Below are 23,351 nucleotides of genomic sequence, written 5' to 3'. Positions count from 1 at the left end.
TAGAGCCAAAAGGCTATGGTTTATACCATTATCTGTCTCTCATTCAATCCACTGCCTGATTTCTAGGGTAAACTGGACCCTAGCAACCAGATAGTCGCTGAAATTCCAAACTGGAGAGCTGCTTAAAGGGATACTGTCATGGGAAAAAAAAAGTTTTTCAAAATGAATCCGTTAATAGTGCTGTTCCAGCAGAATTTTGCACTGAAATCCGTTTCTCAAAAGAGCAAACAGATTTTTTTATATTTAATTTTGAAATCTGACATGGGGCTAAAAATTTTGTCAATTTCCCAGCTGCCCCCAGTCATGTGAATTGTGCTCTGATAAACTTCAATCACTCTTTACTGCTGTACTGCAAGTTGGAGTGATATCAGCCCCTCCCTTTCCCCCCCCCAGCAGCCAAACAAAAGAACAATGGGAAGGTAACCAGATAGCAGCTCCCTAACACAAGATAACAGCTGCCTGGTAGATCTAAGAACAACACTCAATAGTAAAAACTTATGTCCCACTGAGACACATTCAGTTACATTGAGAAGGAAAAACAGCAGCCTGCCAGAAAGCATTTCTCTCCTAAAGTGCAGGCACAAGTCACATGACCAGGGGCAGCTGGGAAATTGACAATATGTCTAGCCCCATGTCAGATTTCAAAATTCAATAAAAATAATGTTTGCTCTTTTGAGAAATGGATTCCAGTGCAGAATTCTGCTGGAGTAGCACTATTAACTGATTCATTTTGAAAAAAACATGTTTTCCCATGACAGGATCCCTTTAAAGTGCTGAATAATTCTAAAAGCATAACAAATAAAAATTAATTGCAAATAGTCTTAGAATATGAATGTCTACATCATACCAAAATTTAAAGTCTGCAGTTCAACTGCATCTGAGTCGTTTCATTTAGAATTCATTGGGGTCATGTACAGAACCAAAATTAGAAAAAAAGTTGTCTCTGTCCAAAGATTTATGGGCATAACTGTATTTAGAAGCCTTGCCATAAAGCAAGATGCTGTTTGCCTGAAAGAAAACAGAAATAGCCATGTGAGTACCATGGAAATGATTCCCCAGTACAAACAATGGAATATCCAATCACTTTTCCAGCAATAACGTGAAATGTGTTTCGCCACAAAAACATACACAATATTATACATTTTTGTTTTCAGACAAACGTATATCCTTTAATGTGGCTCCTCTTCAATAGAAATTGCAGAAATGTTCTTTATCTTTTGTTCTGTGTTTTGACTTGGTAATAACCATGCATTACAAACTGTGACTGTATATACGATTAACTGTCATTAAATCTTCTGCTGTATTTTATTTATTTTCGCTTTTATTTAAAACCCCATGCGTGTGATTATTGTACATTCTTGCCAGGTTCTGTATTATGAGGCACACAAACGAAGTCCCATCTTTTTTGGCCGTTCGGAACTTATTTCTGTGTCGAATGAGAAGGCTTTTCATTGGGCGCTTGGAAACGCGCGTTTAAATCTTGGCACTAGGGAGAAGCAGTGCCGCCAATTCAGGTAAACGCTTTGTTGCTGAAAAAAGAAATGCAAAGATGAAGCAAAATGAAACTAAAGTTAAAAACCTTGTACTTTTATTTCATTCATTTGCTTTAAAGGGATCCTGTCATGGGAAAAATTTTTTTTTTCAAAACGCATCAGTTAATAGTGCTACTCCAGCAGAATTCTGCACTGAAATCCATTTCTCAAAAGAGCAAACAGATTTTTTTATATTCAATTTTGAAATCTGACATGGGGCTAGACATTTTGTCAATTTCCCAGCTGCCCCTGGTCATGTGACTCGTGCCTGCACTTTAGGAGAGAAATGCTTTCTGGCAGGCTGCTGTTTTTCCTTCTCAATGTAACTGAATGTGTCTCAGTGGGACATGGGATTTTACTATTGAGTGTTGTTCTTAGATCTACCAGGCAGCTGTTATCTTGTGTTAGGGAGCTGCTATCTGGTTACCTTCCCATTGTTCTGTTGTTTGGCTGCTGGGGGGGGGGGGGGAAGGGAGGGGGTGATATCACTCCAACTTGCAGTATAGCAGTAAAGAGTGATTGAAGTTTATCAGAGCACAAGTCACATGACTTGGGGCAGCTGGGAAATTGACAATATGTCTAGCCCCATGTCAGATTTCAAAATTGAATATAAAAAAATCTGTTTGCTCTTTTGAGAAATGGATTTCAGTGCAGAATTCTGCTGGAGCAGCACTATTAACTGATTCATTTTGAAAAAAACGTTTTTCCCATGACAGTATCCCTTTAATACAAGTGCTGGGAGATGGAATCAGACTAGGAAATGCTAAGGATGTCCAAATACCCTTCAAGTACTCGCATCTCAGTCGCCTAAAATCCATACTGTTTCCAGCTAAAGTAAAGGACATTTGCACAGACTGTTGCACACAAATACCTTGTAGAGAAATAAAATATTTAAGATATATTGCCTTAAAATGCAGAATGAATGAATATTTTATGTACAGTAATGCTTTCAGTTTGCATTATTATAAATCCTGATGTTGCCAGTATTGCTCAGTAGTTCTCAGAAAAGGATGTTTCTAAAATGGGAGAGCAGATCTGACTGATGTCCTTCCACAGGTCTAGTCAATTGTATTTCACTCAGATTGAAACTCATCTGTACTGTGTTTTCAGAAAAGCTTTGTAAATGACATATATTATGCATTAAGCTGTAGTAATACTACTACAGTGTAACACTATGATACACATACTTGTCTTCTTTCTGATAAATAGTGCCACATTCTGTACATGCTCAGATTCTTATATTAACTTGTAAATAAGTTAAAATCTAGATCCTCACTTATACAGTCATATGAAAAAGTTTGGGAACCCCTCTCAGTCTGCATAATAATTTACTCCACTTTCAACAAATAAGATAACAGTGGTATGTCTTTCATTTCCCAGGAACATCTGATTACTTGGGAGTTTTCTGAATAAAGATGTTTAGTGAAGCAGTATTCAGTTGTATGGGATTAAATCAAATGTGAAAACTGGCTGTGCAACAAATTGGGTACCCTTGTAATTTTGCTAATTTGAATGCATGTAACTGCTCAATACTGATTACTGGCAACACCAAATTGTTTGGATTAGCTCGTTAAGCCTTGAACTTCATAGGTAGGTGTGTCCAATCATGAGAAAAGGTATTTAAGGTGACCAATTGCAAGTTGTGCTTCTGTTTGAATCTCCTCTGAAGAGTGACAGCATGGGATCCTCAAAGCAACTCTCGAGAGATCTGAAAACAAAGATTGTTCAGTATCATGGTTTAGGGGAAGGCTACAAAAAGCATCTCAGAGGTTTAAACTGTCAGTTTCAACTGTAAGGAATGAAATCAGGAAATGGAAGGCCACAGGCACAGTTGCTGTAAAACCCAGGTCTGGCAGGCCAAGAAAAATACAGGAGCGACATATGCGGAGGATTGTGATAATGTTACAGACAACCCAAAGATCATCTCCAAAGACCTGCAAGAACATCTTGCTGCAGATGCAGGTGTATCTGTACATCGTTCTACAATTCAGCACAATTTGCACAAAGAACATGTGTATGGCAGGGGGATGAGAAAGAAGCCCTTTCTGCACTCACACAAACACAAACAGAGTCACTTGTTGTATGCAAAAGCTCATTTAGACAAGACACAGTCATTTTGGAACAAAGTGCTTTGGACTGATGAGACAAAAATTTACTTATTTGGTCATAACAAAAAGCGCTTTGCATGGCGGAAGAAGAACACGGCATTCCAAGAAAAACACCTGCTACCGACTGTCACATTTGGTGGAGGTCCCATCATGCTGTGGGGCTGTGTGACTAGTTCAGGGACTACTGGGGCCCTTGTTAAAGTCGAGGGTCGGATGAATTTAACACAATATCAAACAAATTCTTCAGGATAATGTTCAAGCATCAGTCACTAAGTTGAAGTTACGCTGCAGGGGTTGGATATTCCAACAAGAAAATGACCCTAAACACACTTGGAAATCTACAAAGACATTTATGCAGAGGGACAAGTACAATATTCTGGAGTCCCCCGACTTGAATATGATGGAAAATCTATGGGATGATTTGAAGCAGACTGTCCATGCTCGGCAGCCATCAAATTTAACAGAACTGGAGAGATTTTGTATGGACCAATGGTCAGAAATAGCCACATCCAGAATCCAGACACTCATCAAAGGCTATAGGAGGCGTCTAGAGGCTGTTACATTTGTAACTAAGTATTGATGTAATATCTCTGTTGGGTGCCCAAATTTATGCACCTGTCTAATTTTGTTATGATGCATATTTTCTGTTAATCCAATAAACTTGATGTCACTGCTGAAATACTACTGTTTCCATAAGGCAAGTTATATATTAAAAGGAAGTTGCTACTTTGAAAGCTCAGCCAATAATAAACAAATCTCCAAAGAATTAAAAGGGGTTCCCAAACTTTTTCATATGACTGTATATATGGGAAGATTGTCAGCTTTTGGTCTGCCGGTTATTTCCCCTCCATTGACCTGCATAGTAACGGCCTGTATGTTGCCAGTGTAGATTAGGTGATTATTGTTGGAAAGTGATCACATATATGAGTGAGAATTGGACCCTGCCCTGGCAAGAGATTATCATTGAGATCAATGGAGGAGTTATGACCTTGGTCAACTATTTGCACAATCTATTTGTGTGTCACTGTCCTTTATCTAAAGGTGAAAAGACAAATCATCACAAACTACTCCAAAATGTTATGTGAATTAGCCATGTGTGCTCTGTGATTTTGTGGCTAAATTACAAATACTTAATTTGCATTACTCGTGGTAATATTGAGAATTGTGTACATTTTTCACACTAATAAATATGCCCCTCTGCAGTCACATAGAGAAAGGAATCATCACAAACAAGAGTGCAGAATACAGACAAGAAAAAACGGTCACAGGTCTGACAGCTGAATTTTTATAGGCCATATGAGATGTGTGTGCGGCTTCTAAGCTGATGCTTTAATTTGGAAGTTTCTTCACATCACTTGATCATATTCAGAGGACCTTGTATCTGTGACACCACTTTTTGTAATTCAACTTTTTATTGATCTTCACTTCCAAGGAAAGATAACAGGTACAACAGTGGTGTAAGAAATTATCCAGTTGACTGTTTCAGATGTTGCACAGTAAAACAGAACTCTTCAATTAGCTCAACCAACACTTATGCATCAAATCCTGAAAATGTACATTGCAATAACGAAATATTGAGTCCTAATGGAAGTAGAAGAAGTTTTTGTATGTTTGTTTAAGAAACAAGAGAAATAGAAAAGTAGACAGGTCTGACTAGGTCTGGGGAGGTAGTAAATTCAGATCAGTGCACGGTACCTCTAAGGTGCAAACCATCCCCCAAAATTCCTGAGCTACTGTACAGGTCCACCAGGTGTGCAGGAAGGAACCCCTCTCTCCACATCCTCTAAAGCACTTTGAGTGATCCGGGTTACCGCTTAGTTTAGCAATTCGTGTAGGGGTGTAGTACCAACGAAATATTATTTTATAAGCTCTCTCACTAGAGGCTGCACATATAGATGTTCGTTTGGCCATTTCCCAAATTTCTGTCCAGGACTTTTCAGAAATTGTGAGGTCTAAGTCCTCTTCCCGCTTTAGCATGTAAGGTTGACGTGCGTCTGTATTGTCTGTCGCGAGGTTCATATACAGAAGTGAGATAAGGTGTGTTGGGTATGAGTGGTTGTGACACATCCTTTCAAAATATGTAAGGGTTTGAGACGTTTGGGATTTGCAAGCAGCTTCCAAATAATGCCTTATCTGCAAATATCGATAGAATTGTGTATGGGGGATACTACATTCTTCCCTAAGATTTAACTGTCCTGTCAGAAACGAAATCTAGTAAGGTTGTCAGATTTGCAGATATCCATATTCGAAACTCCATGGGAGTGCTACCCGGAGAGAAGTCTTTATTGTTAAAAATAGTCCTGTATTTCGTGGTAGTGTTGCTTAACTTCATCTTGAATGTTATAGAGTCCCATAGATCCAATGCTTGCTGAGACGGGGGAAGGAGATGCGGTGGGGAATCCCTAGCCGTCTTAGGGATCCAAAATAAATGGGCGAGCTGCAGCGGGGCTGTGTAATGATTTTCGATGGTTTTCCAGGGTTCTTCTGTTGGTGCATGTGTGTGTACCATTGCTTCTAGCCTACTAATATCTATATAGATGGGGTACTCCCAAGCCTCCCAACGATTTCAGCTTTGTCATGATAGCTGTGGGACACCACTTTTAAAATACAAATAAACCAGACCCATAAGTAATTCAAATATTTATATTAATAAATGCTTCACGACGCAGGCATAGAGTACAAATAAATTCATAGAAAAGCAATATGCATTCATTTTAGATAAATAACTAACTTGCATTATAACCATATAAAATAGCACACATATTATAGAAAAAGAAACTTATTGCACTTTACAGAAAAATAATTTCTTTATAAATGTTTGTATAGAAAAAAAAAAGCTTTCCTTATTTTCCTCCTCCAGCTCAACAAGTATTATGTCCGTCATTTAAAGCTACTTGTTATTTGCAATTCTTTTTGCAGGTACATGGAAGGGAACTTTTTAAATGAGTACCAGTGTTTTGCCACTGACCTTTAGCTCAAAGTGCATGATTGCTTTGATTTTAAAGTTGACGGTGGATGAAGTATTTATAATACTATAACTTCCTGACCAAACTAAAAAAAAGTATTGAAGCCACAGTTAGAAAACAGGAATGCCCCACACCAGTCCAATCGCTATCAGCAACCAATCAGAAGGCTCACTGCTCTAGTACAGTTAGACTTATGAAAGCATTTATTGGTTGCGTGGCATAAAGCTGGCCATACACGGGCCGATAAAAGCTGCCGACAGACCGAGTCGGCATCTTATTGGCCCGTGTATGGGGCCCCCCCGACGGGCTTCCCCGATCGAGATCTGGCCAAAAGTCGGCCATATCTTCATCGGATGGGACAAAAAATCCTGTCGAATCGCGGCTGCATCTGTTCGTTGATGTGGTCCCGCGATCCTACTGTCCGTTACAATTTGTTAGGACCCAATCGTTAGGCCCTAGGGCCCACGATCGGATCAGCCCGATATTGCCCACCTCAAGGTGCGATATACCTCTCCGTGTGTGGCCACCTTTAAGGGCCCCCATACACGGGACGAGAAAAGCTGTAGACAGACGGAGTTGGCAGCTTATTGGCCCGTGTGTGTGGCTTCCTTTCCTAGCAGATGTATTAGAGCTCACTCAAATAACTGATTCCAGTACAAACAAAATGTAACAAAATAACTGCCTTTTGCACAAATCCTGCATGTAGAGAGACATGATGTCTGGTGATTTTAATAGAGTGAGCTCTAATACATCTTCTAGGCAAAAGGAGCCCCCCTATAAGATATATTGGATCTAACTGTCAGTGAATATCTGACACCACTGTCTGACTGGGAGACCAGGGGCCCACCCAAAAACCTTAGACCATGGGCCCACTCTCAGTACTATTTTTCTTCCTCTTCTCACTTAACCTCCATTCTTCTAGGGGCCAATTCATTAACTTCGAGTGAAGGATTCGAAGTAAAAAATTTCTAAGTGTTTTTTTTGGCTACTTCGACCATCGAATGGGCTACTTCGACCTTCCACTATGACTTCAAATCGAAGGATTAGAACTAAAAATCGTTCGACTATTCGACCATTCGATAGTCGAAGTACTGTCTCTTTAAGAAAAAACTTCGACCCCTTAGTTCGCCACCTAAAACCTACCGAACCCAATGTTAGTCTATGGGGAAGGTCCCCATAGGCTTGGCTAAGTTTTTTTGGTCGAAGGATATTCCTTCGATCGTTGGATTAAAATCCTTGGAATCATTCAAAGGATTTAATCGTTGGATCGTTCGATCGCAGTTTTTGAGCATAATCCTTCGACTTCGAAGGATTTTCATTCCCAGTCGAATATCGAGGGTTAATTAACCCTCGATATTCGACCCTTGATGAATTTGCCCCTTAGTCTTTTTTTCTTTACATACTATAATCTATTATTCCATCTATTTAGCCTCTTTGTTCTCATTGAAATAGGGAATGGCCATGAAATAGGCCAAAAGTTTATCAGCATGAGGGGCCACTGACACTTGGGCCCCCCGGGACTTTTCCTGGTATCCCTGTGGGCCAGTCCGACACTGTCTGACACCCAACTGCTGCATGAAGACAGAATGAAGAGAAAAAGATGCTGAGAGAGGAATAGTGAAGATAAACTTGATTATTTCAGAAACCGTACAGAATTTTGAATTGATTGTATTTAGAAAACATATTATTTCAGTATGATTAAGCTTATATTGAGTTTTTATTTTTGCAAAAGTTCCCCCTTTAACAACAAAGGAAATTATGGATGATTGTCTAAATTTGTGCAGGCAAATAAAAACAACCGCTCCGACTCACCGCAAATCACAAGGTAGAAGTCTGGCAGCTTGAAAGAGTACAGCCGGGTGCTGGATCCCCTTGGCGTCCCATGCAGCATACAATAGGAGAACAGAAGGTGGAGTTTAAAAGCAGAAATCTTTATTCGTCCGTATTTAAAAGACACGCAGTATGGTTGCTTGACGTGTTTCAGGCACAGCCGCTCTTAATCATAAGCATAAAGGAACATTGGTGAGAGTGTCGGTATCAATAGGTAGAGCTAACCACGACCTCTAGTGGTGGACTTCTGATATTAAATTATACATTACTTTAAATCAGACATGTCCAAAGTCAGGGGGCCGGGGGCCAATTGTGGCCCGTTTTCAAATTTACACAGGCCCTCAGCCTCCATCATGAAATTAAAAATAATGCAGCCCGCCAGCATAGTGCGATCTGGAATCATGCAGCCATAGCAGTAATATTTGGGCAAATTAGTGAAATGATCTGCCACTTGGTCTATACTGCTGCCTGTGAGCTGAAGGTGTTAGTAATAGACACGAACAGAAACGTAGTGATGCCAGTGTCAGACTGGGATGCCAGGGGCCCACCAGAAAATCTTAGACGGTGGGCCCACTTTCCAAACTTTTATTCCTCCTCTCCTCAGTCAACCTCTTTATTCTCCTAGTCTTTTATATCTACTTAATGTACTTTATTCTTCCATTATTAAAGGGATCCTGTCATCGGAAAACATGTTTTTTTCAAAACGCATCAGTTAATAGTGCTGCTCCAGCAGAATTCTGCACTGAAATCCATTTCTCAAAAGAGCAAACAGATTTTTTTATATTCAATTTTGAAATCTGACATGGGGCTAGACATTTTGTCAATTTCCCAGCTGCCCCCAGTCATGTGACTTGTGCCTGCACTTTAGGAGAGAAATGCTTTCTGGCAGGCTGCTGTTTTTCCTTCTCAATGTAACTGAATGTGTCTCAGTGAGACATGGATTTTACTATTGAGTGTTGTTCTTAGATCTACCAGGCAGCTGTTATCTTGTGTTAGGGAGCTGTTATCTGGTTACCTTCCCATTGTTCTTTTGTTTGGCTGCTGGGGGGGAAAGGGAGGGGGTGATATCACTCCAACTTGCAGTACAGCAGTAAAGAGTGATTGACGTTTATCAGAGCACAAGTCACATGACTTGGGGCAGCTGGGAAATTGACAATATGTCTAGCCCCATGTCAGATTTCAAAATTGAATATAAAAAAATCTGTTTGCTCTTTTGAGAAATGGATTTCAGTGCAGAATTCAGCACTATTAACTGATGCATTTTGGAAAAAAAATGTTTTTCCCATGTCAATATCCCTTTAAGCCTCTTTTTTACCATAAAGAAATAGAGAATGACCATGAAATAGGCCAAATTGTTAGAAGCAAGAGGGCCGAGTGATGCGCTCACATACATCTTTAGGCCTGAAGGTGTCAGTAGAAGTACTGACGTGCCAGTACAGTAAAGTAAAGAAGTATGGCGTCACTACGTTCCAGTACGTGTCTATTACTAACACCTTCAGCTCACAGGCAGCAGCATAGACCAAGTGGCAGATCATTTCACTAATGTGCCCAAATATTACCGCTACGTGATTCCTTATTTAAATGAGTTAAATGATGTTAATGGTTCACAGAATGTCAGACTGAATGGTCGGCCCCCACACATTTTCACCTCACCAAATGTGGCCCTCATTTCAAAAAGTTTGGACACCCCTGTTTTAAATGAAGTGATTGTGTTAAAAAAAAAAAGCTTTAGTTCGTCACATTTTTATACAATCTTTTTGTTCAACCCACTGAATTAAAGATGAAAGTCTGCAGTTTAACTGCATCTGAGTTGTTTCATTTAAAATCCATTGTGGGAATGTACAGAACCAAAATGAGAAAAAAGTTGTCTCTGTCCAAAGATTTATGGGCCCAACTGTATTTTGACACTACTGCCCCATGTTTTAATATAATACAGCTGCTCACATACATACTGGCAGCCAAGCACTTATGCCCCAATATACTTAATTCAGATCTGAACAATTCGCCAAACGGAACCTTAGCAGAATATTTAAAGAATATCCAAAACAGCCTGCAGTTAATGGTACTAGGGGCTAGGGATGCACCGAATCCACTATTATGGATTCGGCCGAACCCCCGAATCCTTTGTGAAAGATTCTGCCGAATACGGAATCCTAATTTGCATATGCAAATTAGCGGTGGAAAGGGGAAAACATTTTTTTTACTTCCTTGTTTGTGACAAAAAGTCACACGATTCTCCTCGTCGCCCCTAATTTGCATATGCAAATTCGGATTTGGTTCGGCCGGGGCGGAAGGATTTGGCCGAATCCTGGATTCGGTGCATCACTACTAGGGGTAATGTTTTCTCTATTAAGCTGTGTGCGCATACAGTCATATGAAAAAGTTCAATTCTTTGTTTATTTTTTGTTTATTACTTATTTGGGAAATATAAGCTGTACTCTGTATATTTTGGCAATACCCACACTTGAAACTGCAGCATATAAAACATTAATGTCACATTTGGGATATGCAGATGACCGTCTACTCATTTTGAGCCTTTTGAATTAATTCACTTTCTTTAAAACGGGAACAAGAACTTGCCCAGAGCTTATCAGATTTCTTAAACCACGACATCTCTTTTATTTTGAGGAAGCATTAATGCATTTTGTGAACAAAATCAGTCTGCTCCCAGCTTGCACTTTTAGTGGCAGACCAGAAATGCTACTAACCGAAAAAGTATAATGATATAGAGCAGCTGAAAATTTGCTTACAATTGGGGATGCACCGAATCCAGGATTCGGTTCGGGATTCAGCCAGGATTTAGCGGAATCCTTCTTCCCGGCTCAAACCAAATCTTAATTTGCATATGCAAATTAGGGGTGGACCTGGAAATCATGAGTTTGTCACAAAACAATTCCCACCCCTAATTTGCATATACAAATTAGGATTCGGTTCGGCCGAATAATTCGCAAAGGATTCTGGGGTTCGGCCGAATCCAAAATAGTGGATTTGGTGCATCCCTACTTACAATAGGGTAACATTCATTCATTATGTAAAAGATCTTAAACTCCTTTAAAAGTCTATGGGGGTTGTACCATGTCTGCTTACCCATTGCTGTAAAACAGGTGGCTGCTAAATGCTACCTGCTGTTTGGTTGCTATAGGTTACTAGACTGGGTACTAGACTTTTATTGAATTAAAGGATAAGTAAACCTTTAAAATAAGTGAATTTAAAACTGATGAGGGGGCTATTCTAAGGACTTTTGCAATGTACATTCATTATTTATTCTGTTTTTATTGCGAGATATTAGGGGATACATGTACTGTTGATATGAATGAATTTTGTTACAACAGCGCCACCTGCTGGTCAGTTTCCCACCAGTCTGACCACCAAGTAGTCAAGGAAGTTGTCAGGAGAAAGAAAGAGACTGATGTTCTTCTGCTTAGGAAAATAATAAAAAACCTTTCTCAAATCTTTCCTAAGCAGAAGAACATCAGCCTCTTTCTTTCTTCTGACAACTTCCTTGACTACTTGCTGGTCAGACTGGTGGGAAACTGACCAGCAGGTGGCGCTGTTGTAACAAAATTCATTCATATTAACAGTACATGTATCCCTTAATATCTTGGGATTTAAAAATAATAAATAATAATTGTACATTGCAAATGTGCTTAGAATAGCCCCCTCATCAGTTTTACACTCACTTATTTTAAACGTTTACTTATCCTTTAAGTGAGAGCAGTATAGCTTATTTTGAAACTTTCAAATACTTACCCATTATATATTGAATAAAGTTTCCCCTATTGTATAATATAAGTATATTATAAATCCCTGATGACCCTCTAAACGCTTTTATACAAGTCATAGAACACTGAGGTGCATCTAATATCCAAAAGGTGAGTCGTGTGACAAATGACATCACTAAGCATTGATTATGACATCACTAAGCACTTTTTATAAGGACAGATTTACACGAAATTCATGGCTTTTGTGTATTATACCAATATATTATAACGGATCACATTATTATGAATGATTTCAACTGATTTATCTATTTTATATAGGGTTTAACACTGTGTCAAGAATGATTTTACGAACTTTAGTGCTACGCATTTTGTATGTGTGTGTGTGCACGCGTGTGTATGTACATACTAGGGACCGAATCCAGGATTTGGCCTTTTTCAGCAGGATTCAGATTCAGCGGAATCCTTATAGCTCCCCATAGACGCAACGATTCTAGGGAAGTCCGACCAATCCTTCAAAATTATCGTGCGGTTAGTGGGATTCGAACGATCGTACATCTTATGATTTTTCGGCCGACATCTGTCAGGAAATTGATCGGCCAGGTCAAAAAATCTTTGTGGGTCCCAGTGCAATATATCTATGTTTGCAGGGCCAAGCAGGCAGCTCCCCTTTGTTTTCCTGCCAAATTGGTCTTTTTAGTTGATGGACAATTCGTACGATTGTTCCGAGAAAATCGTGGTCTCACGATCAGGATCAGATCTTTTAAAAATCTTAACATCTATGGCCATTTTATGCCTGGTGGAACCAAATCCTAATTTGCATATGCAAATTGTGGGCAGGGCGAGATTTCACGTGACTTTTCGTCACAAAACAAGGAAGTAAACCAAAATACAAAATAGTGGATTTGGTGCATCCCTTGTACATACTAGGGCCGGAACTAGGAGTAGGCAAAGGTGGAGGGGCGCCAGGCACGTACTTACTCCTACCCCTAGTCCGGTCCCTTCTCTGCCGACCGGCCACTTGTTTTCATCTGATCGAGTGCGCATGCGTACGAGCGTCTATCTTTTCGCGCATGAGCAGAAGCGTCTTTTTGCGCATACGCACAATCGCCTATCCGCACACAAGCAAACATCTAGTTTGCGCGCAACCAGACGCGCAGCAGCCGGGAAGGCGCCTGCCCTACTTGGCCCGGCTCTGGTACATACACCCAGAAGCAATCATTTTCTTCACTGAACACCTATGGATTTTCCTACCCCAGGTGAAGAATTTACAATAAAACCAGCCAAAAAAAATCCCTTGGAATATCCCCTTTAGACAAGCTTTCTGAATGAAGAATCTGCAAATGCTTTGCAGCGCCGTGCTTAGCTTTACCATTAGCCTTTATGTTGGCTTTGCTCATGCGCAACATTTCGTCTTTCATAGGAATGTGAAAATCTGTTGCATCGGGAGTCCACGGCCAAGAATTCCTGCCAGAGAATAATTAAACAGTTAAAGGGTTATGCAAAGGGAAACCCGAAAAGGAACAGCTCGTACATTGTTTTGGAATGACAAACACATAATGACAAAGGAGTTATGAAACTTCTATGATACACAGGGTTTTTATTTTCCTTGAACATGGAACCACAGGTGTTATTAATGATGGTCGATTTAAATCATAGCTGCCCAGCTTTTACCATATAATTATTGCAAGATCTGTGTGTACAAAGGGGACAATATTGTGTATATTTCACCAGTGTTAAACTCCATGGAACGATGTGTAGTGTTGCAGCAAGATTGGCTGAAGTTGTGTACTGGCTTAGGAAAAGCTGGATAATGGGTCCCTGGAGTGAATGGAAGAGAGCAGGGTGGGCTTCCATTCCTTGCTCCAGTAAGAGTTTTGCAGGTGCCTTAAGTTTGAGGTAGTTGGTGAATTAAGGTACAAGAGGGGGGTTGTGGGTGCCCTCCTAAGGCCATATAAAAACATATTTAAATACAATAATCCCCTGTCTAAAAAAGAGAAAAACAGGGTTTTTTGTTACAAAGTTATGATCATAAAATTGATAAGCCGCCATATCACATCAAGGTAAACCCCATAACCCAACAACCCTCCTTTTTTGCAGTTGGTGAATTAAGCTTTAGTTATTATTTATTAACATGTATTTATATAGCGCCAACATATTGCGTAGCACTGTAAAGTAAATGTGATTATACAACTAAATCACACGAATTATATACATAGAACATATGGAGCAACATACATCACAATCAATACAGGTACAAAAAGGTGAGGAAGGCCCTATGCAGAGAGAGCTTACACTCTAAAGGGAAAGGCCTATTCAGGCCTCTCCTATTCATATTCCAGTTTCTTATACAATGCATGGTTACTAGGTTAATTAGGACCCTAGCAACCAGCTTGCTGAAACTGAAGAGCTGCAGAATAAAAAGCTAAATAACTCAAAAACTCCAAATAATAAAAAATGAAGACCAAATGCAAATGGCTTTGGTCCACACTAAGGTCCACACTAAGGGGCAAATTCATCAAGGGTCGAATATAGAGGGTTAATTAACTGGGAATTAAAATCCTTCGACTTCGAATATTGAAGTCGAAGGATTTTAGCGCAAATAGTTCGATCGAACGATTGAAGGAATAATCCTTCCGATTAAATCCTTCGAATCGAACGATTCGAAGGATTTTAATCCAATGATCAAAGGATTATCCTTCGACCAAAAAAAATTAGGAAAGCCTATGGGGACCTTCCCCATAGGCTAAAATTGAGTTTGGTAGCTTTTAGATGGCGAACTAGGGGGTTGAAGTTTTTCTTAAAGAGACAGTACTTCGACTATCGAATAGTCGAACGATTTTTAGTTCGAATCCTTCAATTCAAAGTCGTAGTCGAAGAAGCCCATTCGATGGTCGAAGCAGCCCAAAAAATACTTTCGAAATTCGAAGTTTTTTTTTTACTTTGAATCCTTCACTCGAAGTTAATGAATTGGCCCCTTAGCCTAGAACTTCACCACTGTCCAACCTGTGAATCCCACTTCCATCCCTGAGAGGTAAAATAAAACAACCCAACAGTTGCTAAATTTAGGGATGCACCGAATCCAGGATTCGGTTCGGGATTTGGAAAAATCGAATCCGAATTTGCATATGCAAATTAGGGACAGGGAAGGACATCGTGTGAGTTTTTGTCACAAAACAAGCAGAAATGTCCCATTCCCACCTATATTTTGCATATGCAAATTAGGATTTGGTTTGGTAATCGTTCGCAAAGTGACCTCTTGTTGGAAGGGAACTGATTTGAATAAGAGACTGGAATATGAATAAGAGAGGCCTGAATAGAAAGATGAGGAATAAAAAGTGGCAATAACACTACATTGGTAGCCTTACAGAGCATTTGTTTTTTTAGATGGGGGTCAGTGACCCCCATTTGAAACCTGGAAAGCGTCAGAAGAAAAAGACAATAAAGAAAAAAAAACTATAATGAAGAGCAATTGAAAAGTTACCTATAATTGGCCATTCTACAATATACTGAAAGATAACTTAAAGGTAAACCATCTGTTTAACCATCTGTTTAACCAATCACCGACCGACAAACAACTCCCTCCAATCACAATAGTAAAGTCACAGTTTCTGTCCTGTCAGTTTGTTCACCTTTGAGGTAACTTTAACTATGTCATAGAATTCCTAGCTACTTTGCTATTGGTCTTCGTTATTTATATATTGTACTTTTTGAGTTATTTGCCTTTTTCTTCTGATGCTTTCCAGCTTTCAAATGGGGGTCACTGACCCCATCTAAAAAACAAATGCTCTGTAAGGCTACAAATGTATTGTTATTGTTACTTTTTATTACTCCTCTTTCTATTCAGGCCTCTCCTTTTCATATTCCAATCTCTTATTCAAATCAATGCATGGTTGCTAGGGGAACTTGGACCCTAGCAACCAAACAGCTGAAATTACAAACGAAGAGCCGCTGAATAAAAAGCTTAATAACTCAAAAACCACAAATAATAAAAAATGAAAACCAATAGCAAACTGTCTCAGAATATCCCTCTCTGTGTCATACTAACAGTTAATTTAAAGGGGAGCAACCAATTTAACTAAACATCAAACTCATGAACTCTCAGCTGTGGCGCCTGGCTACAGAGCACTACAGAGTCTATTGGAAGTTCCCAGCTGCAGCAGTTCTGTGAGGCAGTCAATACTCAGTGCGCCATATAAATTGTCTCTCGCTGCTGTTCTGCAACCAAACCCAGCGGAAATACCTTCTTCAATCGAACGTTTAACGGCATGCAGCTTCTCCAATGACATCACTCGCTTCTTGTATTTACAGCCAATGGCCAGCCGATAAGAAGAAGTTGACCAATCGAAGCACGAAGAGGCCGTACTTGCTGAGCTGTGAGCCCAGAGCCCTAACAAGTGGGAGGCAGCGAAGAGGCGGGAAGGGGACAGGGCAATGTGTGTGACGGAAAGGAAGTGGGACCAATCAAATGTGTATCCTGCTTGAGGAGGCGGTACTGGAGTTGGTGCTGCAGGGTTAGGTTGTGGATGGGCAGGTGAGAGACCTGGGAAGTGGACTCGCAGACTCGGGTTGGAAGGACGGATGTGCCGCTCCTCAGGTGAGTGAAAGTGTCTCGTTCAGGCTGGACTATCTCTATTGAATACATGGCGCTCCCCGCACATTGGGAAGGAGAGAAATGATGTTTCCTCTCTGTCAGGGCAGCAGTGATGCACTTTGGGAGAGCGGTAACCTGTCACGTGACCAGTTGTTGTGCCGCTTGAGCCACATGACCCCGTGGTTACGTCACGAACTACAACTCCCATAACCCCCTTTTATACCGGAAGGCGGAGGCTGAAAGTCCTTGTTGTGTGGTATTTTGTGAGTGTGATAGTGGAGGGGCCTTATTGGTGTCAAATATCACTGAGGAACGAAATGTAGTCAACGTCACGTGACTGTTCTGCCCCTGGACAGCTGTGCCACATGTTAATATCCTGCATTGTGATTGGTTTAGGCAATGGCTGTGCCACATGTTAATATCCTGCATTGTGATTGGTTTAGGCAATGGCTGTGCCACATGTTAATATCCTGCATTGTGATTGGTTTAGGCAATGGCTGTGCCACATGTTAATATCCTGCATTGTGATTGGTTTAGGCAATGGCCGTGGCCCATTTCTGTGGACAACATGTCACTTGACCGACACAGCGGCACCTGCTTCACTGTGTTGGGACTAATGGAATAATTCAGTTTGGAATCGCTTAATTTGGCCATACATGAAGAGATCCGCTCGTCTAGCGACTTCGCCAAACGAGCGAATCTTTCCCCAATATGCCCGCCAACGGCAGGACTATATCCCTAGGGCCGAACCATTGGATTACAACGAGGAGCAATGGGCTCCGATGAGTTGGTCAGCGGAAAAATTAAAAATGAAACCTTCCCGATGGACATCGTGGCCAGATATTGATCGGGAAGTCCCCATACACTGGCAGATAAATTGCCGAATTGGTCTAAAGGACTTTATCTGGCCGTGTGTGGCCACCTTTAGACTTTGTAATGTGCTATATCGACCGCTCTCCCTCAACTCACTGCAATGCTGGTGCTGCTGGTCCTCCGTCGACCCGCCCAGGTCCCTTAGCAACAGTATTGAACTCACGGATCCGCACACACACACTATTATCTGCAGTCAGGGACGTGGCCCTTCTTTTTATTATTATACCACCAGTAAGATCAGCTTTTCAGGGAATGCCAGATTGTGGGTTTGTGGAGCAGTGGTGGGTGGACATTCATTTTGGGCAAGATTTTAGAAATAAGCCAATTGCTGATTGAGATTTGAGCTCCCCAGTCTTTCCAGAAATGGAATGCCTAGTGCTGGTTGGAGGGGTCGGCACCTCTCCCAAAGTACTGCTACAAGAAATTTACTAAACATGGAAGCAGGCGTAGTGGGGAGATCCCCACGTTTATTAAAGGAGAACTAAACCTCCAAACTAATGAAAACTACTACCCTCAATAGTCCCCCCGCACCGGTGTTAATACCTGTAAGTGCCCCTAAAGCTGCCCATAGATGTTGAGATTGTTAAAAGATAAGATCCTCATCGTGAGACCACAATCTTCTCGGAACGATCATACGAATTTACCATCAACTAAAAAGACCAATTTGGCAGGAAAACAAAGGGGAGCTGCCTGCTTGGCCCTGCAAACATAGAGAGATTGCACTGGGACCGACAAAGATTTTTTGACCTGGCCGATCAATTTCCTGACAGATGTCGGCCGAAAAATCGTAAGATGTACGATCGTTCGAATCCCACTAACCGCACGATAATTTCGAAGGATTGGTCGGGCTTCCCTAAAATCGGTCGTTCGCCAAGAAGAATCGTCGTGTCTATGGGGAGCTTAAGTCTTTAAAGGGGTTGTTCACATTTGAGTTAACTTTTACTATGATGTGGAGAGGGATATTCTCAGACCATTTGCAATTGGTTTTCTTTTTTTTTATTATTGGTGGTCTTTGAGTTATTTAGATTTTATCCAGCAGCTCTCCAGTTTGCAATTACAGCCGTCTGGTTGCTAGAGTTCAAATTACCCTAGCAACCATGCATTGATTTGAATAAAAGCCTGGAATATGAACAGGAGAGGCTTATGAATTTGAATAGAAAGATGAGTAAAAGGTGGCAATAATAATACATTTGTAGCCTTACAGAGCATTTGTTTTAAGATGTCTGTTACAGCTGTGGTTGCCGCATGCTATGAGTGTTGTCTCTCTAGGGTAGAAAATTGTATTTAGTCTCTGGAGATCACCCTTATTTGGGTTTGATTTCATGACGGGACCATTTGTCTTGGGAAGTTGCTGTCTAATCAGCATGAAAGGGGTTGTTCACCTTCAAACACTTTAGTTGGTTTCAGATTGTTCACCAGCAATAAAGACTTTTTGCAATTACATTCTATTTCCTATTTGTGACAGTTTTTCTAATCATGAAAGGTAAAGTTTAATTTTTCACCTTCTAAAGCAGCTTAAGGAGAGGAAGGGTCGCCGACCCTTTAAGGGTGGTGGCACACAAGGCTGCTGGGGGAGATCAGTCGCCCAGCGACAAATCGCATCTTCTTCGGGTGACTAATCTTCCTTAAATGCCTTCCCGCCAGCTAGAAAGTAAATCGCCGGCGGGATGGCACTTGGAAAGCTTTTTTTTTCCGAAGTTGCCACTGCCCTTAGAATTGATACAATAGTTGCTAATATTCCAAAGGCACCGCTGTTAAATGTATCGTATCAACTAAATGTATCCGATTGTAACAGTTCAGAATCTGCTCCTGGATCACTGAGACACGAATATTAAACTTTAGGGCATATGGCGTTTTTACGTTGCATTTTTAAAAATGCACGGCCGAGCGTAGATACGCCAATGAAACCACACGCGCATGATATTATGTCGTTTTCTTTTCCCAACATGCATTTCAGTTTTTTCTTGTTCCCCACAATTCCACTCAGAAGAATTTTAGAAAAAAAACCTGCTCTTCAATACACAACGTAATAACGTCACCAGCATATAATGCCGTAAAAACGTATATGCGAAATTCATCTCGCAAGATGATATTGAAATACACAGCGTATTTCAGCAAAGTGTATTTCCAAACCTGCAGATCCCATAGAGTTCAATAATATGACATTTCTTTGGCGTTTCTGCTAAAAAAACGCAAATACTGGCGTCTTGTGGCGGATGTTGGCTCGCAAGCGACCTGTGGGAATTGCTATGGTGCGTATTCCATTATTTTCAATAGGGCTTCATTTTGTGTCTATTTACACTCGGCTGTACGTTGCCCTTAAAGGGGTGGTTCACCTTTAAGGTAACTTTGAGTATGTTATAGAATGGCCAATTCTAAGCAACTTTTCAATTGGTTTTTATTATTTATTTTTTTATAGGTTTATAATTATTTGCCTTTTTCTTCTGACTCTTTGCAGCTTTCAAATGGGCGTCGCTGACCCCTTCTAAAAAACAAATGCTCTGTAAGGCTACACATGTCTTATTACTGCTAATTTTTATTACTCATCTTTCTATTCGGACCCTCTCTTATTTATATTCCAGTGTCTTATTTAGATTGCTGCATGGTTGCTAGGGTAATTTGGACCCTAGCAATCAAATAGCTTAAAATGCAAATTGAAGAGCTGCTGAATAAAAAGCTAAATAACTCAAAAATCACAAATAATAAAAAATTAAAACCAATTGCAAATTGTCTCACAATATCACTCTCTGCATCATACTAAAAGTTATCTCAAAGGTGAACAACCCCTTTAAACTTCAGTTTTGGAAAAATTATAAAAAATCTAAAGCAATTGAAAAAGTCTTTATTTCTGGTGAACCATCTGAAAACAATTAAACTGTAAAAAGTATTTGGAAGGTGAACAACCCTTTTAAGTTGCCTTAAATTTTTATGAAGTTTGGACTTTACCCTCTTTCGGGAAACACTGTCAGCCTGAAGAAGTCCCGGCTTTACACTTTCTTCCCTCCTGTGCCTTGTGCTGCAGGTTTGTGTTTTACTGGTGCAAATAAATGCGCTTCTAATTGATATCGGTAGGGACAAACTACTATAAACATCTTGTCTCTTTGGAATTAAGAGGCTGCTATATTTTTGTGCTGGCCTAGTTTGCGCCTCTAGTTCTAATTATCTTGCTTGTTGTATGGGACTGATAGTAAACACCTTTAGGTTCAGGGCGCACAAGCAGATTCGGGGAGATTAGTTACCCGGCAACAAATCTCCTCTTATTGGGGCAACTAATCTCCCCAAACTGCCTTCTCGCCGGCTAGAATGGAAATTGCCGACAGGATGGCGATTCATTTTCCAAAGTCGCACGAAGTTTCCGCCCCCAATTTGTAGTACATGCTTGTAACCATAATCAGGGTCTGCCTTTACTTCAACACCAGCGCTGCTAATATGGTATTTCATGATCATGATTATTGGTTTGGCAAGGAAGTCAATAGTTCTATATCAAGAGCATGTTTTATTCATACACTCTCTTGTGTGGGCTAAAAAGCTTCCTTTCCTTCAAGGCCTCACAAATTGCTTTAAAGTAGCAGTGTGCTGAATGGATACTTGATGATAAAATAACAGTGCTGACATGTTTTCTATTTGACTAATGGGTTATTGAAGTATGCCGATAGGTCCATGCTGATTATAGCCTGATTATAGCCTGGATAAGATATAATCTCATTAAATGAACATGGAATGTCTTTTCGATTCTGAAGGCAGATTGCTGGTAACCTCTGTTTTCTGCAGAATGGACAGAACTTGTATAAGACGTGGGTCTGGGGCTAGTGCAAAATAGGGATGCGCCAAATCCAGGATTCGGTTAGGGTTGCCACCCGGCTGGTATTTTACCGGCCTAGCCGGTAAAATACCTGCAAAGGCTTTGGCCAGTATTGCAAATTTACCGGCAATGTAGCTGCCGGTAAATTTGTAATACGATTAAAAGGAGCCCTCGGCCTGCCCCCAATCCCCTGCAACTTATCTTTTCTTTTGCCTCTTCTCGCGTCCGCAGGTCTCCGTTGCGTGGCCACGCCCCACCCCCTTTGACGTCACGCCCGCCCATTTGAGGCCCCGCCCCCCAGCAGCCGGTAACATTTTTTATAAAAGGTGGCAACCCTAGATTCGGTTCGGGATGCGGCCTTTTTCAGCAGGATTCGGATTCGCCCAAATCCTTGAGTCTGGCTGAACCAAATCTGATTCTGCATATGTAAATTAGGGCTGGGGAGGGAAATCACGTGACTTTTCGTCACAAAACAAGGAAGTTAAAAATGTTTTTCCGCTTTTCCCCTTCCTGCCCCTAATTTGCATATGCAAATTAGGATTTGGTTCGGTATTCGGCCAAATCGTTCACAAAGGATTCTGGGATCCGGCCGATTCCCAAATAGTGGATTCAGTGCATCGCTAGTTTAAAATAAGAAGTCGCATCAGAAATGACATCTTAAGGAGGAGAGTTAGTTATTCATCAAAAAAACAAATGGGTTTTGGTTTCACTGCATTATCCTCTACATGTGAAACTCTTATTTTCTTTTGTGGAATATCTTATTGAAGTCACTGGAACTAATTCAGTCCTTTTTTTTTTTTTAACCAGACTAAAAATGTGCTGACATGTTTGTGATATAAATATTGTTATCCCTTTTATGGCTCTGGCATATTTTTGGTTTGCCAGGGAGATATACATTTCCTCTCCCAGACTGCTGTATTTCACATTTTAATTAGTGTATATCAGAGCACATATATGTAAGTGCAAAATGGACCTTAGCCATAAAGTGAAATGCTGTCTTGTAGTGTTTCTCTTTCATGGAGCTGTTAAAATATGATTTCATAGTATACTATTCATTCCATGGTACAGAAATCTTATTTATTTATTTTTTTGGCTTCCATGCTGCTTTTCTTGGTCGTGTGAAGTGTGGCGATTTCTTTAAATTGCTTTATATATTCTACACATTTTAATGCTTCCATTGACTTTAAATGCTGTGCTTATTAATACTAATTCGTAAATACTAATGAATTTAAATTCAAGGGCCGTTATGCCCACATTGAGGATGTCAATGGGTAGATTTAGATAGAGATCGCCACAGTCCGCTAGAGTGAAATTACGCCACTCTCAGTCCGTTTCTATGAGATATTTAAAAGCGTATTTATCAATGGGTGAAAGTGAAAGTTCACCATTTTATAAACACGCCTTTCAAAATCCCATAAAAATTAATGGAGAGTGGCGGAATTTCACTCTAGCGGAATGTGACGATCTCTAAAGGTGCACACCTATGACTAAGCGCCGGAGGGTGTGAAACGCGTAAGGTGGGATATGTGGGGTAGTATGTACTGGATACTTTTTTAAATGTGAATATCAATAAATTAATTTTGTTTTTACTCTAAGAGGCCTTGGGACTTATATCGTTTTTGATATAAACCTTTCTGTAACTGATTGCCTTTGGAACTGGGGCGGGTCCCTTCGGCCTGGTTAAATAATTATATGGACTCCCGATTCCTGAATTGATATATGATCTCTAAAGGTGGCCATACACGGAGAGATCCGCTCGTTTGGCGATGTCGGGTACATTTTTGATTTCATTGACTAGCGCGTGTCAGTGATATCATTTCAGCCTGGTGTGAAATCACTTTAGCGCATTGTGTAAAACCTGTGATTATACCAGCTTTTGTTAGAAGCATTCAGTTTCAGTTCTGCATGTTAAATTGACTTTGTGCCC

At 40.4% G+C, this 23,351-nt stretch overlaps 1 protein-coding gene across 4 annotated transcripts in view; it reads left to right on the top strand.

Moving 5' to 3' along the window:
• Positions 1-16,608: 16,608 nt before the first annotated feature.
• Positions 16,609-23,351, top strand: part of LOC108699734 (protein numb homolog) — a 62,451-nt gene continuing 55,708 nt past the window's right edge. For 2 of the 4 annotated variants that reach the window (XM_018232249.2, XM_018232248.2), the window contains exon 1: positions 16,609-16,752. The gene's annotated coding sequence lies outside the window, so the exon portion shown is untranslated. The remainder of the gene's footprint in view (positions 16,753-23,351) is intronic. The other 2 variants (XM_018232247.2, XM_018232250.2) reach the window with 2 other exon arrangements.

This window comes from Xenopus laevis, chromosome 8S (assembly GCF_017654675.1).
Source record: "Xenopus laevis strain J_2021 chromosome 8S, Xenopus_laevis_v10.1, whole genome shotgun sequence".
Classification (NCBI taxonomy): domain Eukaryota; kingdom Metazoa; phylum Chordata; class Amphibia; order Anura; family Pipidae; genus Xenopus; species Xenopus laevis.
The sequence above is the reverse complement of the archived record's forward strand: the minus strand, read 5'-3'. Positions and strand labels throughout refer to the sequence as shown.